Raw genomic sequence first — 16,393 nt, forward strand, 5'->3', positions numbered from 1 at the left:
CTAGTGCGTAGCCTGATGTCTTGCTCGTAGTAGATACTTAATGAGTGTTGAATATAATCAACTTGAAGGTCATTAATTTTTACTAGATAGAAATATTGGTTGTATTTTTCTTGAAAGGTTAACTGAAACAACAGCTGGTTTTACTTAGAGAGCTATGAAATTTACTAAATGATTTTCTACACTTGCATAAATCCCAACCTTGTTTATATCATGTCAAGAATATACCATTTGAGAAATGACCTCATAATAATTCTTTGGCAAAAAATATGGTGCATGTTCTACGTGCTTGATTCATTTCTAAAAATAATTCTTGCTTTCAACATCCCCATGCACAGTACATTCTCCTGCTTGGCTTATATTAGTCAAAAGTATGATGAATCCCAAAAGGTAAAAGTTGGGTATAGATTTATTGTAGTTTCCTGAGTCCCCTTAGCGTTATATGCTATATGCCTTTCTACTGGTCTTGTATAAATTATTGTCAAATAGTTTTAAACAAAGTATACTTAAATAGTCATATTACTACATTATTTCTTTTTCAGCAATATTTATTGATATATTTTGTTCTTACATAATAGTCTTTCTGGCTATGCCTCCCTTTCCTACAAATGAATCTCTTTTTTAGCAAAGAAAGTGAATTTAGCAAAAAAACATTGACACAGTGACCATACCTTGAAATCATATATGCGACATGTTAGGCTTATAGACTTCCTATCCCTCTGTCAAAATGAGGGAAATGCTTTTAATTATATTTTCTCCTGGAACCTGATTTGGTTTTCAGTTACTGAGTTTATTTGACTGTATTCTTGGTTCTGTTTTTCACTCTGCATCATTTCAAATCAATCTCATCATATTTCTCTCACTCCAGATATTTGTCACTTCTTATAATATAATGATATACTTTGACATTAATATATCAGACACATAAAATTTATATGTATTTATATATGTATATATGCATGCATTTGTGTACATTTATATACACATGCACATTTATATTCCAAGCTGTTCTCCAATTGTTCCCACTTTGTTTTAGATTCCTTGTTCCTCTAAAGAGGGTTGCTGTGAATATTTTGGCAAGGGTCTTTGACTTTCTTGGACATATGACCATTGGTGGGATTGCTGGGTCAAAAGGTATAGACAGCCTTATTGGCTTTTGTTGCATAATTACAAATCATTATCAAGAATACTAGAGTGTCTTTAGAGTTCCGTCATTAACCTTGAATTAATTAAAATACATTTTTATTAAATGTCTCAATTACAGTAGAACTTCTGATATTCATTTAAAAAATCTTAAGTTCTAAATTTTCTCCTTCCTTCTTTTACCCCTTGAGATGGCAAGAAATATATTGATTATACATGTGAAGTCATGCAAAATATATTTCTATATTAGCCATGTTGCAAAAGAAAACATGTAAAAAAATAAAAAGAAAGCTGTAGTTCCATCAGTTTTCTCTCTGAATGTGGTTAATTAGCATTTAATGTGGGTCTTCCTACAGTCTCTCCCATACAAAAATGTTCTTCATTTTTATCATGTTTATCAGTATTTGTATGGTATGAGGTCAAATTTCAGCACTGTTTTCATTTGTTTTTTGCCTAGAATTAGTCATTTGATATTTTCATATGATCATTTATTATTTGGAATTCTTTCTTTGAAAACTAAGGCCATTTAACTTTGGGGGAATAGTTCTTGGTGCTTATTATACATTTCTGTTAACTCCTAATATATTTTTAATTTTAGATTTTTATAAGTGATATTGGCTGAAATATTTTTGAAATATTCTGGAAAATTAAATTTCAGAAATATTTCTTATTTTCCCTACATTGGAGATGCCAGCTATCTTTTGAGATTTCACTCTGCATTAGTTCACATCAGTCTTACCTTCTTTTCTAAATATCTTATTGATTTTTAATTATTACTCATGAATAATTTTAAATTAATATTAACATCATATTGATATGCTGTAATGTTTTCAGCTACTAGCCAGTCGGTAGGCATCCATTTTATTTCCAGTTCTTTGCTGCCTACCCCCATGAGTTCTGTTAAATTCTTATAATAGAATTCAGCGAATAGAGTACTGAGTCAGGAAGATCCTAATTCATATCCAACCTCAAACACTTGCTAGATAAATGGGCCCTAGATGAGTCACTCCAATTTTGTCTGCCTCAGTTTCTTCAACTATAAAAAAATGCTTTCCAGGGTTGTGTGAAGATCAAATGAAATGATATTTTTAAGGACTTAGTGTAGGACCCAGTACCTAAATGAGCTCTTAATAAATATTCTCTCTTTCTCTTACCCTTGTACTTAAATATTCTTTCCCTCTTTCTTTGAAGTATGGACCTAGTAGTAGTATCACTAGATAAAAGGGTTTTTAGACATGGTTCTGAATTGCTTTCTAGAACGATTGAAACAACTAGCCCCACAAAAAGAAGTATATTATTATGTCTGTCTGACCACAACTCCTCCAACAGTTGTCATTTTCTTCTTGTCATCTTTGTTTATCTGGTGAGTATGAGGTACAGGTTCAGAGTTGATTTGATCAACATTTTTCTCTTTAATAGTGCTCTGGTCTAATATAGATAAACATAGTGGCAATACTATGAACCTGGGAAACTGGAAGGAGGGAGGTGCCTCTGAGAGAAAGTTGTTAGAAAGGGGGGATTTTATTTTTTTGGAGAGGGAATTAATCAGTTCAGTTTTAGACATGTTAAAATATTGCTGGATTATCCTATTTGAAATGCCCAATAGGAAATTTAAAATGGAGAGCTGATGCTCAGGAGGGATAGTAGAGCTAGATTTGTAGCTGTGAGAGTTATATGTTTAGAGAAGATAAGTAAGCCCGTGGGAAGTAATGTGGTTATCATCAGAGTCCTCCTTCCAAAAGCAATAAGTTGGAGGAAAATTTATAGACAGTTTCTTGAGAGGTCTCATATGTAAAATACATAGAGAACTTTGTCAAATATATAAGAATATGAACCATTTCCCAACTGATAAATGGACAAAAGCTATAGACAAGTTTTTGGATGAAAAAAATCAAAATGCTCTAAATCATTGATTAGACAAATGCAAATCAAAACAATTCTGAAATATCTCACACTTATCAGACTGGCTAAAATGATAGAGAGGCAAAAGGACCAATGTTGGAGGGGATGTAGAAAAATGGTGACACCAATGCATTGTTGATGGTACTGTGAACTGATCGATTTTGGAGGGCAATCTGGAATTATATATAAAGAGTTATAAAACTGTATACCTTTTGACCCAATAATACAACTATTAAGTTTATTTCCTAAAGCTATTAAGGAGAAAGGAAAAGAAACTTTGTGTTCTAAAATATTTATAGCAACTCTTTTTGGGGTGGCAAAGAACTGGAAACTGAAGGGATATCCATCAATTGTGGAATGAATGAGCAACTTGTAGATATGTTTGTAATGGAATACGATTGTGCCATAAGAAATGACAAACAGGACGATCACAAAAAAACCTAGAAAGTCTTATTTATATATTCATATGATTCACTTTTATGATACAAAGTAAAGTGAGCAGAAACCAGGAGAACATTGTACACAGAAACAACAATAATGTCTGATCACCAAATGTGAATGACAGCTTTTATCAACAAGGCAAAGATCCAGGACAACTCTAAAGGACTCATGATAAAAAAAGATATCCAACTCCAAAGAAGGAAAAGATAGGGACCAAATACAGATTGAAACACAACATTCTTCACTTTATTTCCTTCATGAATTTTTCTCTAGTGTAAGCAACATATGTCTTATTTCACAACATGACAAACAGGGAAATATGATAATATATGTACAACCCATATCATATTACATGCCTTCTTGGGAAGGTAGGAGGGAAAAAGAATGAGACATTTTTGGACATAGCTAATGTAAGAATTTGTTTCTCTTGGATAACCATATTTATTATAATTTATTACATATCTGTAATATATTATGTCATGTTACATATATACATACATAAAATCTTTTAAAAATAGTAACTCACAAAAACTCACAAAAATTAGTGAAGAAGAAAAAGTAATTCTAAAAGAAACATTTGAAGAAATTGGGAATGTTTAGCCAAGTGGGGAAAATTATATCTGTCTTTGTTTGAGTATTAAACTTTTCTGTTTCTCTAGAAGATAGGACTACAAGTAATAACTTCAAGTTATAGTGATTCAGGCTGAGGTTAAATTAAGAGAAGAACTCCATTACAATTAAAAGGAGCCATCTGAAAATGAGCCCCTAATGAGCTATCAATGGAAGAGTTGAAGCCCTCTAGATGATTATCTGGCAGAGATGTGCAGAGAATCCCTCCATTGGGTGGAAGCTGGGGCTAGATGACTTCTGAGATGTCTTTCTAATCTAAGTACTTATTCAAGTCATGAACTGGTGTGAGGGTGGAAGGAGGGAGCAAAGTGAGCTTTAATTGATTTATTTGGAACAAAGAGCACAGGCTAAAAGAAGAGAGACTTTTTTTAAAATGAGGAGAAAAAATGATTTGATTCAGCATAGGTGGAAGGCTCTCCTAGGCAAAGATTAGAAGTTTGGAAGATTGAGAAGAATGGGATGAGAAGCATAGGTGATTGGGGGATTAATGTTGAAATTAAGTTCCAATACTTCTTGGCAGCATTCATTTTAGAAGGATGAAATCTGATCTGATGAATAATCATACTTCTTACTTGAACTTCACATTTTCAAACCAAAGCTAGTGAAAGCCATAGCAGATCATACAGCAGAGCTGGTCAATAAATTTGTAAGCTTTCTTAACCATAAATAAGTGGAGAGAACAGTGAGATAACTGAACCCTCTCACACCTTCTCTAAACTTATGCCCCACCACTGCCACCCTTGTCTACTGCACTACCTCCCTGACCAGTGTGCAGAACCACCAACACCCTGAGAGTCTATAGGTATTCCAATGCATGTACTATCTACATATAACACTATGGCTACGGATCTTCTATCTCCTGTTATACTCCCTATTCCAATATAACTTAATCATTGTCTGCCTTATTGACCTTCTAACCTTCATCATCCATCTTCTCATTTTTTTACTTTTCTGCACTATCCACTTGTCCTACTGTAATTCCTCCCAGCTGTGCCATTAAGAATTCTTGTTCAATATTGAACAAACTTCCCTTCATTCTGGATTTCTTTCTCATACTTTTGCAATGCTTTCATTCACAGGGCTCTGGCTTCCCCCAGATGACACTGAATCCATGACTACCCAGTCTGTCACTGTTTGCACCTTCTCTCACAATCACTTCATGTCTTAGAAGGGAAGTCAGAATACTCCTTGCTCCTCATGCCACTTACAAACTCTCCTTTTACCAGCATTACTTAAGACTCAATCAGAGTTCATTGCATTAAAATTTTCACCTATACAAATTAGAGTAGATGCCACTTCCTGTTCATTCTCCTTTTCTCAAAGGAGCTCAATATCTAGCTTTTTGCCTTTTTTTTTTTTAACCCTCACATTCCATCTTATAACCAATACTAAATACTGGTTCCAAAGCAGAAGAGCAATAAAGGCTAGGCAATGGATATTAAGTGATTTGTTCAGGGTCACAGAGTTAGAGAAGTGTCTGAGACCAGATTTGAACCTAGGACTTCCTCCCATCTCTAAGCCCGGTGCTGTATCTAATATATCCTTATATCTCCTGAATCTATTATCATCCTAAAATTCTCCTTCCTTTTTCAGCCAAATTTCTTTGAAAAGTATCTATACTTGTTGCTTCCATTTCCTCTCCTCTCACATGTTTCTCCACCCCTTGCAAACATCCTTATTCCATTACCAGTGTTCTCTTAATTGCTTATATTCGTGGTCTTTCTCAGCCTTCATCCTTCTTGAATTCTTCACTTCAACCTCACTGCTGATCAACCTTTCTCATTTGCTTCTGTTGACCATCTTCTCTCCCTAGCTATCCTTTCCTACATGAGTTTTCACGACTCTTATGTTTCTTGGTTTTCCATCTACCTAACCATTCCTTCTCAGTCTGCTTTGCTATGTCATGGCCATTAACTGGGGCGGGGGGGGGGGCGAGGTGGTGACCCAAACCTCTGTCTTGGGCCAGTTTCTCCTTTTTTCTTCTTACTTTTGTGATCTCCTCAACTCCCCTGTTTAGTTGTTTTTATGTAGATAATTCCTATGTTGCTCTGTATTGCTAGTGTTTGTTTTTCTCCTGCTTCAACCCTGAAACACAGAATCATAGACTTTGAGAATTGAGAGAGGAAAAAAAGGTCTAGGTCAGGAAAGGTCACAGCATGTGGGTCATATCTGGCTCACTGCTTGGTTCTGTATGACACACAAACTAAGAATATATTCTTTTTCTTTTTTAATGTAAAAACTATTTTTAGCTTACAGACCATACAAAATTTTACAGGCAGCATGCCAGATTTAGCCAGACAGCTATAGTATTTTTTTTCTACCAACTCCTGACCTAGCATTCCATACTTGGAAGGAATCTCCATTAAATTATAATTAACAAGTGGTTGTTACACTCTTTGTAACCTCTGCGAATATATGTTCAAGTAGGGGGAATCCATTGTTTATCAAAGAAGGCCAACGTATTTTTTTAAAATTATATTTATTTGTTTATAACAGATATTTTTCCAAGTTTCCATGATTCATTTTCTTTCCATCCCTTCTTTCCTCCCCCCTCCCAGAGCCGACAATCAATTCCACTGGGTTGTACAAATGTTGTCACTTGATATCTATTTCCATATTCTTCATTTTTGCTCTAGACTGATTTTTTTAAGATCTAAACCCCAAATCACATACCCATATATGCATATGATAAGTGATGTCCTGTTTTGCTTTTGCATTCTTACACCCATAGTTCTTTCTCTCCATGTAGATAGCATTCTTTTACATAAGCCCTTTAGGAGTGTTCTGGAAGCCAATGCATTTTGAGATGGGTCTGTTAGCAACTTTTTTTCTGACATGAAACCTAAATTTTTTAGTTTGTAATTTATACCCATTGTTCCAGATTTTTCTGTCTGTGGAAAAAACAGAACAAATCTAATCCTTTTTCCATATGACAGTCCTTCACATACTTGAACACAACTGTCATTTCCCCTGAATATTTTTTTCTTCAAGCTAAACATACTCAGTTCCTTCACCTAATCTTCACGTGACAAGGACAAAGGTCCTTTCACCATTTTGATTACTCGGATCTATTTATTTCCCAAGACTACTGGTCTTATCTAAATCTTCATGCTTCTAGAACTCTCTGACCCATTTAATACTGTTAACCATAGGTCTTTCTTAAACCAGAACTGAATGCACAAGAGTCCTGATAAAGGCTAAGTAAATTGGGACCTATCCCCTTTGGAGAAAATACATTTCAAAGTTTTAGGTCTTGCTTGATATTAATATTGAGTAGATAGTTGAACAAAAGCATCTCTTAGTAGATCTTTCATGGAATTTATAATGTGTGTTGACAGTAGAAAATATAAAGGATTTTTAAAAAATCACTTAAAAATTTAACATAATTTCACACACAGATTTAAATTTGAACTTGAGTAACATTTTATTGTTTGTTGGACAAGAACAGAAAAGGAGACACCCAGAGGCAGCAAAGGCAGTGAGTGACGGAACTGCACATAAGGACTTTAACAGAAGTGGATAATGTTCAAGTGAAATTACTTATTTGGAAGAAAATTTCATACAGCTTTTAGGTAAAGTTAAGTGAATAAGTGATATGACATCTGACTAAGTCTCTAGCTCAAGAGGAAAAATAGGAAGAAAACAAAAGCAGGTCTTGATGGAAGTAGGAAAAACATACAATCCAGACACAATTATGAAATGATTGTGAAATATTATGAGGTATGGGACTTAAAAAAAAGAATCATAGCACAAAAATAATAGATCACTTACATGGAGCCAAGCCAGGGAATGGGTGGTAAGTAGGTTGGGGTTGAAGGAGGGAATCATAGCTGGAAAAGAGGAACAGAAAAGGTTGAAAATAATTTTCTAAAAGTTGGACTTAGAATGAATGAATCCTTACTAAAGAAAAATCTACCCCAAAGTATGTGAAAACATTTTTTTGGATGCAAAATAATGTAGTTTTTCAACAAAAATTCCATATGTTACCCCAGTAAGGCAGTCATTGAAAAAAAGAAGCAAATACATTTATCTCAGAACCATAACTGAAGGAAAAGAAGTTATGGAAATTAGTATTCATTCAATGATAATGGGTTTGAAAAATTGAAACAGTTACTTAAGGACAACTTCAGAATTGACATCATAAGTTGGCCTGAATAGTTTTCTTTGAACTACACGATGGAATTTCCCAGTTGGTTAAGAATTCATCAGCTTTCTGCAAGAATATTTTATACCTTTGAATAATAGTTAATTCTTAGTGTGCTTTACTATATACACCATCTGTGGCAATACAGTTACCACATATTTTAATGTTACTTTAATGATTTAAAAATTAATGTAGCATTTTAATAAAATAACCATGTCTATAAAAAAAGTATCTAACTCAAATCACGTAACTATAATTTACCTCTTAGGTTGCTAACAGATGAAACTGGTTAGATCAAACATCCATTTTTTTGGTCTCGATTCTAAGCAGCATGGTTTAAATGCTCTAGTTCCAAATGTAACCTTAGATGATGGCTACCTGTATGGTCTTGGGAAAATCAATTAATTTCTGTAGGCTTCATTTTCCTTAAGCCAACCAGCATGTATTAAGCATTTACTATGTTCCAGTCATTTTCCTAAATGTTGTGACTATAAACACAAGCGGAAAGATAGCCCCTGACATCAGGAGGCTTACATTCTAATGGGGAAAGACAATATCTAAAAGGAAACTAGAGTTGGGAAGTAGAAAGAGACACAGTGAAGGAAGTCTAGAGTTGGGAGTGGAACCCAGAGAGGAATGAAGACAAGACTGGCCTAGAAGTTTTTTTTTTTGTTTTTTTTTTTTTCTCAAAAAGGAGGTTCAGAGAGGAACTAATCAATTAAGGCCATTAGGTGGAGGATATGTCCAGTATGAGATGGTCAAGGGAAGAAAGAATTTTTAGTGGATGTGTAAGGGGTATTTTGGGGTTTTGGCTGGGTGAATATTAAAAGGTTTGGTCACCAGGGAATTGAATAATTATCAATCCCCAATTAAAGAATAACCTCAAGTCAAAATGACTTTCATGGAAGTTTATTTACAAATGAGAAGAGAGAAAGTAAGAAAATTAGAGAGAGAATAAGATAGGATAAGTAATCTAATACACTGAGTAATTTGCTCCAGCCCCTGACTCAACCCAGGCAGATTTAACTAGTCCTTAATCAGAGAAGGCTGAGCTGGGAGACCCTGAGGCCTGAGGGCCAGGGATGAATGAAACAAAAGCAAAAGCAAAAGTCTCTGTTCCTCTCTTGAAAGAAGAGTTCCTTCATAGTCTTTACATTCACCACGTATAATTCCAAGGGAGGATTAAGAGCAGTTTCACCTAGTCCAAGGTCTCGGCTAGCACTCCTTCAGGTCCAAGTCACGAACAAGAAGAGCCCAACAACTCTTTTCCCGGCTGGAATCATGATGGGCACAGAAGAAAAGAAGAAGCTACCATCTGTTCCAGAATCCCTTCTGAAAAAGTGAAAGGCCTTTGCAATACTGAAGGCCAAACACTTGAAGAAGAAGATGGCTATAAAAAAGCTTCGAAAGATACGGAGAAAAGTAATCTATGAAAAAGCTAAAGCCTATCACAAGGAGTATAGACAGATGTACAGAAGTGAAATCCAGCTGGCTAGAATGGCACGCAAAGCTGGCAACTACTATGTATCTGCTGAACCCAAGTTGGCTTTTGTGATCAGAATCAGAGGGATCAGTGGTGTTAGCCCAAAAGTCCGCAAAGTGTTGCAGCTTCTTCGTCTTCGCCAGATCTTCAATGGCACATTTGTTAAGCTTAACAAGGCTTCAATTAACATGCTGAGGATTGTGGAACCATATATTGCATGGGGTTACCCCAACCTGAAGTCTGTGAATGACTTGATTTACAAACGGGGTTATGGCAAGATCAAGAAACAGAGAATTGCCCTGACTGATAATGCCCTTATTGCAAAGTCTCTTGGTAAATATGGAATTATCTGCATGGAGGACTTGATCCATGAGTCTACACTGTTGGCAAGCACTTCAAAGCCGCCAATAACTTCCTGTGGCCCTTCAAATTATCATCTCCATGGGGTGGAATGAAGAAAAAGACTACACATTTTGTGGAAGGTGGAGATGCTGGTAACAGGGAAGACCAGATCAACAGGCTTATTAGAAGAATGAACTAAAGGTCTCTACTATGATTGTTTTTCTAATGGTCTGTTAATAAAAATGCCTGTGATAAAAAAAAAAAAGAGCCCAACAGGAAGTTGTCACTCTCTTTTAAAGAGGCATCTTTTGTGTCACTTCCTGTGCCTTCCTCTTAGATTATGTGTCCAATCATGACAGACACTTTTCTTAGGACTGCCCATGAGGCAGTCAGCAAATTCTGATTCGTCACTCACTTTAGCACATGTGGGTCACAGACCTCTCAACTTGTGAATTAAGTGGAGTTGTTTACATTTTTGGTGATTAGATTTGAGAATGGGCAAGATATATTTAATCTCATTATCACAGATGGAGACTGCTGTGATATAGTAGAGAACATTATGAGAGTCAGGTATAGTAGAGAACATTATGCGAACATCCTAAAATGAAGATTAAATTAATTAATTTAATTAATAATAATAATAAATAATAATAATAAGGATTAAATGGCAAGTGGAATCCCTTCCAGATCTAGAATGATGATTCCATGACCTTTAATTTCATCTTATTGCTGCCCTACCAATGGATCATACTACTGTCTGTCTCCAAATTCCCATGCTATTGTAAGAATGAAATTTGGGAGATGCCATCTTTAAGTATATATATGTATTTTCTATGGACACGTGGAAATTATAAAACTACATTTCCCGTGGTCCAACGGGTTTCTGGTTCTGGTTCTTTGGGCATGGGGACGCCTACGTCTCCAAGCAGAGAACAGTTTAAATCTCCTGGGTTAGGGGGGAGTGGCTCTCGTGGCCAGCAGACTCAGGAAGAGACGGGAGGTTAATAATGGCTGGGGCGGCAGTTTTGAATTCTTACAAGCGCGTGGTCTAATGACTTTATCTATCAGCATGGCTTTAATTAAAATACTAATTTATATTATTATTTCAGCCTTTATTATTTTTTATCTTTATAGAATTGTAAGAATGAAGTTTGGGAGATAAAAGAAATAGATGAACGAATGGGTAAAATTAGCCGCATTGACAAAAAACCAATTTGGGGGCAGTCCCCTATTGATATAACAGTGTACAATTAGAACAAATTACACAACTCAATTTCAACTCCCCATAGTTCAATCAACTGCACCCCAAAGTTCAAATTTGGTCTTCATGGTACAGTGAAAGCTTTCCAGACATTTTCATGGTGTCTTTACCAAATAGGTTCGTCGTCTGGATTCTGGGGAGATGGTAGGATCCTTATCCTGAAATTATTCTCAAAAGAATTTAAACTTTACATTATAGATTACAAAACATACATTTTCTTCTAAGATTATTATAAAAGAAATTATTGCCTTAAATGGGTAGAAGCATTTCCTACCCAGGATTTTTTAAAACAGGAAGCCAAGGAGCTCCTGTATATTCTTATCTGAGGATGATTATATCAGAAGGTTTCTTTTTTTAAATATCATATTTTGCTATGGAAGCAATAACAGGGTTTGTTGAGAAACTCTTAGCCAAGATTTAAAAGTTGTAACAAGTAAATGATTTTAAATATTGTTTATTGTTTTAAAATGTGCTATTGGAAATTATGGTACTCTATCTGAATGTGCATTGTGAATCTGCTATTTTGTAAAACCCACTTTCTCTCACAGAAAATCTCATTTTTGGGTAACATAACCCTTCTAGTTCTAAGCTATATATATATTTTTTTGATTTTTTAAAACATTTTTTTAATTAGAGCAATTGATTTTTCCCTTTTCTCATCTTGTACTGGAAGTACATATATAATCATTATTTATCCTTTTTCTGATTCTACAGCAAATACCTGAGCCTATAGGACTGTGATTAAATGCCTTTCTGTCTGATTCTATGAAAAGGGAACATGAGAGCTGTTAATAGTGCTAAAGAAAGCACATGGTCAGAGACTTGACTGACTGATAATCTGCATGAATTGCAGATTTCTATGCCAATACTTTAGGGCTTGGAAATTGGGGTTTGAGTCCTGAAGTCCCAGTCTTTTCTAAAACTTTAGAGGACGTGGGTCCCCTCGACTTAGATTCCTAGAAAGCACCTAAGATTGGTTATTTATTTGGCTCAGTTCCCTGAAAAGCTGATGATAAGCCAGATCAGAGAGAGACATTTTCCTTAAGTCCTGGCCCTGAATGGGTAATTGCACACTGCTGAATTCACTTTAATTAGACCTTCATTCAAAGGTCTAAATTTATTTTCCCCAGATTTTTTGCACATTTTACATTTCATTCACAAGTTAATTTTTTCCTTCTTTTTTCTTGAATTTTATTCTTTTTATTTTGCCAATTGATTTCATATACCCCCAGGACTCAGCCACTCATCCTTAGCTGACCTGAGGTACCCTTTTTAAGAAAAAAAGGTGTGTTTAATATTTACCTCAGGGGGATATCTGTTAAGTTTTTTAAAATTCGATAATGTCAAAATATATGTATATTTAACTCTTTTAGGAGTAATTTCAGGGGGAATTGTATAAATCTTAGAAGAAAATGTATGTTTTGTAATCTATAATGTAAAGTTTAAATTCTTTTGAGAATAATTTCAGGATAAGGATCCTACCATCTCCCCAGAATCCAGACGACGAACCTGTTTGGTGAAGACACCATGAAGGATGTCTAAAAAGCCTTCACTGTACCATGAAGACCAAATTTGAACTTTGGGGTGCAGTTGATTGAACTATGGGGAGTTGAAATTGAGTTGTATAATTTGTTCTAATTGTACACTGTTATACCTATAGGGGACTGCCCGCAAATTGGTTTTTTGTCAATGCGGCTAATTTTATCCATTCGTTCATCTATTTCTTTTATCCCCCAAATTCCTAAATTTTAGAAGTTGTCTATTTTTACAGGTCCAGCGAAGAAAAAGGGCTAACCTTTTTTTTTGCCGGACCTCAGGAGGAATTGTAAGAATGAAATTTGGGAGATGCCATCTTTAAGTATATATATATGTATTTTCTATGGACATGTGGAAATTATAAAACTACATTTCCCATGGTCCAACGGGTTTCTGGTTCCGGTTCTTTGGGCATGGGGACGCCTACGTCTCCAAGCAGAGTACAGTTTAAATCTCCTGGGTTAGGGGGGAGTGGCTCTCTTCGCCAGCAGACTCAGGAAGAGACAGGAGGTAATAATGGCTGGGGCGGCAGTTTTGAATTCTTACAAGCGCGTGGTCTAATGACTTTATCTATCAGCATGGCTTTAATTAAAATACTAATTTATATTATTATATCAGCCTTTATTATTTTTTATCTTTATACTATGCAGTATTTGGTTCTGGCATCTTCCATAGAGATTTCACACAATATGCCAGGTATCTTCTTCTAGATCTCTTGTCATTAGCTTGCCATTGTGCCAGGCACATTGTTGTGGTTTGGTTGTTCAACTGTCTGATTCTTTCTGACCCTGTGGACCCCAGGATGCTAGTACTATCCATGGGGTTTTCTTGTAAAAAAAAAAAAAGTAAGATCTTGACAAAAGTCTCATGCAGCTTTGAGCTAAAATGCTCTAACTGATTTCCTGAGAGACAGATACTTTGAAATACATCAGGGGATGTTGGAAGATGAATTTGAAGAGGAAGGAGGCCCTTTCTGTGTTGTTTGCTGGGATAAAAGCCTTAAGGCAATCACCTTGAATGGTGAACATACTATTTGTAGATCTTGTCTCAAAAACCAAGACTCTCAGACTTCATGTTGCACTGCATGCTGGGCATTCAAGCCTCTGAGAACTCTTCAAGATGACATTGTCATGTACCCTGAAGGACAAGGCATTTGTGAGATGCATCAGGAAGAGGAGAAACTGTTTTGTGAAAATAACCAGACTCTGCTTTGTGTCACCTGCTCTAAATCAGAGCATCAGAAGTATCACATCCATTTGCAGCAGTGGCTGCTCTTCACTATAGGAAGAAAATCAAGACAGATCTGGAAATCTTGCACCAAAATGTTAAAAACATTCAAAAACTTCTAATGCTAGAGAAAGAGAAATGCATGGGATGGGCCTTAATTTTAACTTAGAAGAAAAATGAAGCCATGGGAATATTTGAGAATGAAATACATATAATACAGAAATACCTTAGGACAGGGGTCGGCAACCTTTTTGGCCGTGAGAGCCATAAACACCACATTTTTTAAAATGTAATTTCGTGAGAGCCGTACAGTGCTCACAGTGCGGCTCCTGTAACAGCACCTGAAAAAAAATGGACTTTATGGCTCCTGCAGAAAGAGCCATATCTGGCCCTCAAAAGAGCCAGATATGGCTTGAGAGCCATACGTTGCTGACCCCTGCTTTAGGAAAAAAGAAAAAGGAGAAAGCTAAGACAAAAGGAGGAACTTATTGAGGGAAAGATGGATGAGAGGTTGAGAGAGTTCTATCGGAGACTGAAGGAGTTGGAAGCTACCCAGGAATGCAAGATAATGGAACAAAAGAAGGAATGGGAGGCCAGCAGATCAATTATGGATAAAATCACTGAGTTGGAAGAAAAGATCCAGAAACCAAATGTAGAACTTCCACAGGCATTATAGAAGAACAAATTTGAAACCTTTCATTCCAAAGTTGGATCACTCATATGTAATTGTGGCAACATATTTTTTTACAACTTATTGAAAGTTTTTCTCTCCGTTTAGCATTGGACCTATTAAAGAACTACAATGGCTACAACTTGTCTGAAGATAAGAAGAGATTTGTCATAATTGCACCTGGCTCTTCATTTATATAATTTGGAGTGTTCAAATTCAGACCATAGAAAACAGTATTCTTTATTCCTCACAGCAAACTACCAAGTCTGAGACACAATTTCTTTTACGATATCCTTGATTTCTAGGACTCAGTGTACTACATTATCTAGCCACATAAATAGAGGAAAACTGTTTTTCTGTCAAAAAAATTCTTTTAATTCTTGCTTTATCTCCTAGTCAATAAATTATCTGGGCATTATGAAATAAAAAATTACATTCACTCCCCTACCTCCATACACACTTCTCATCAAAGACAATTTGCTCTCTGATAAAGATTAAGGTGACCCATAAATCCATCATCCCAGTCCCTCAGCCTCACAACCTAGAAGCTATATATGAGACTGGTGAAATATCGGAATGGCAGGACCCTGAATGGCAATGGGTGAATGTTTAGCTGACAATTGGATTTGGATTTTGTTCAATTCTGTGGCCATTGTTGGCTGTGGACTGTGAGAGTCCGCTCTGCACTCTTCTTTGTTCTTCCAAGCACAGGCCTCTTTTCTCCTGATAGAAAATACTCCCTCCCATCCCCTGGTGCCAGCTGTAGTGCCATGGACAATTGATTTGAAACCTGTAGGCCTGCTTATGACCAACTGTCCCTTCTTCCTCTTACTAGCTATGAGTTTTTGGGCAAAACAGCCACTGTGACCTTATGTGTCCACTTGTTAAATAGGCCAGTGTGTCCCATACCTATGACCAAAGGATGCTTTGAGGGAGAATAGCAGATAATATATGCCGATTGCCGAGAGACAAAGAAATAAATACCTCCAACAACAACAAAAATAAATGTGATAGAAAGAGATACAATAATGAATAACTAGAATGCCTATCACCTTTTAAAGTTTGAAAAAGATCATTTATACAAAGTACTGTTGTTATCTGTATTTCATAGGTGAGGAAACTGAGGCTAAAAAAGTTAAGTGACTTAACCAAGGTCACACAGATAATACATTTCTTAGGCAAGATTTGCACTCAGGTCTTCCTGAGTAAAGTCCTCCTTTCTATCCACCATACTACCAGGTGCCTAGCTGGTAGAAGAAAACTAATTTGGAATGAAAGGACCAAGCCTTGCAACTACTATATTTTTTTTTCATAGGGCTTATGTTACCTTGGCAAGTCCTTTCATATTTCTAGTCTGTTTTCTCCTCATTAAAATAAATTGGTTGGACAAGATTATCATTGAGATTCCTTTCAGCGAGGCCAACAAACTACAGTGAAATGAGTAGATTGTACTGAAAGAAGCCAATTATGACTAAAATTATTTCATGATGTGTCAAGGTTGCCTGCTATAAATAGCAGTGGGCAAAGGGCTGGAAACTAGAAGACCATTTTTCTCCAAAATGTTTGACACTTCACATTAGGAGTCATATTAAAGGAAAATTGCATGGTATGAGGAAA

General features: G+C 35.8%; 1 protein-coding gene and 1 pseudogene across 1 annotated transcript in view; both read left to right on the forward strand.

Moving 5' to 3' along the window:
- The window catches only part of ADAMTS3 (ADAM metallopeptidase with thrombospondin type 1 motif 3), a 285,453-nt gene that overhangs the window by 198,849 nt on the left and 70,211 nt on the right, over positions 1-16,393 (forward strand). The window lies entirely within an intron of this gene.
- Positions 9,527-10,323, forward strand: LOC123252952 (annotated as a pseudogene).

Source organism: Gracilinanus agilis, chromosome 6 (genome assembly GCF_016433145.1).
Source record: "Gracilinanus agilis isolate LMUSP501 chromosome 6, AgileGrace, whole genome shotgun sequence".
NCBI classification, from domain to species: Eukaryota; Metazoa; Chordata; class Mammalia; order Didelphimorphia; family Didelphidae; genus Gracilinanus; species Gracilinanus agilis.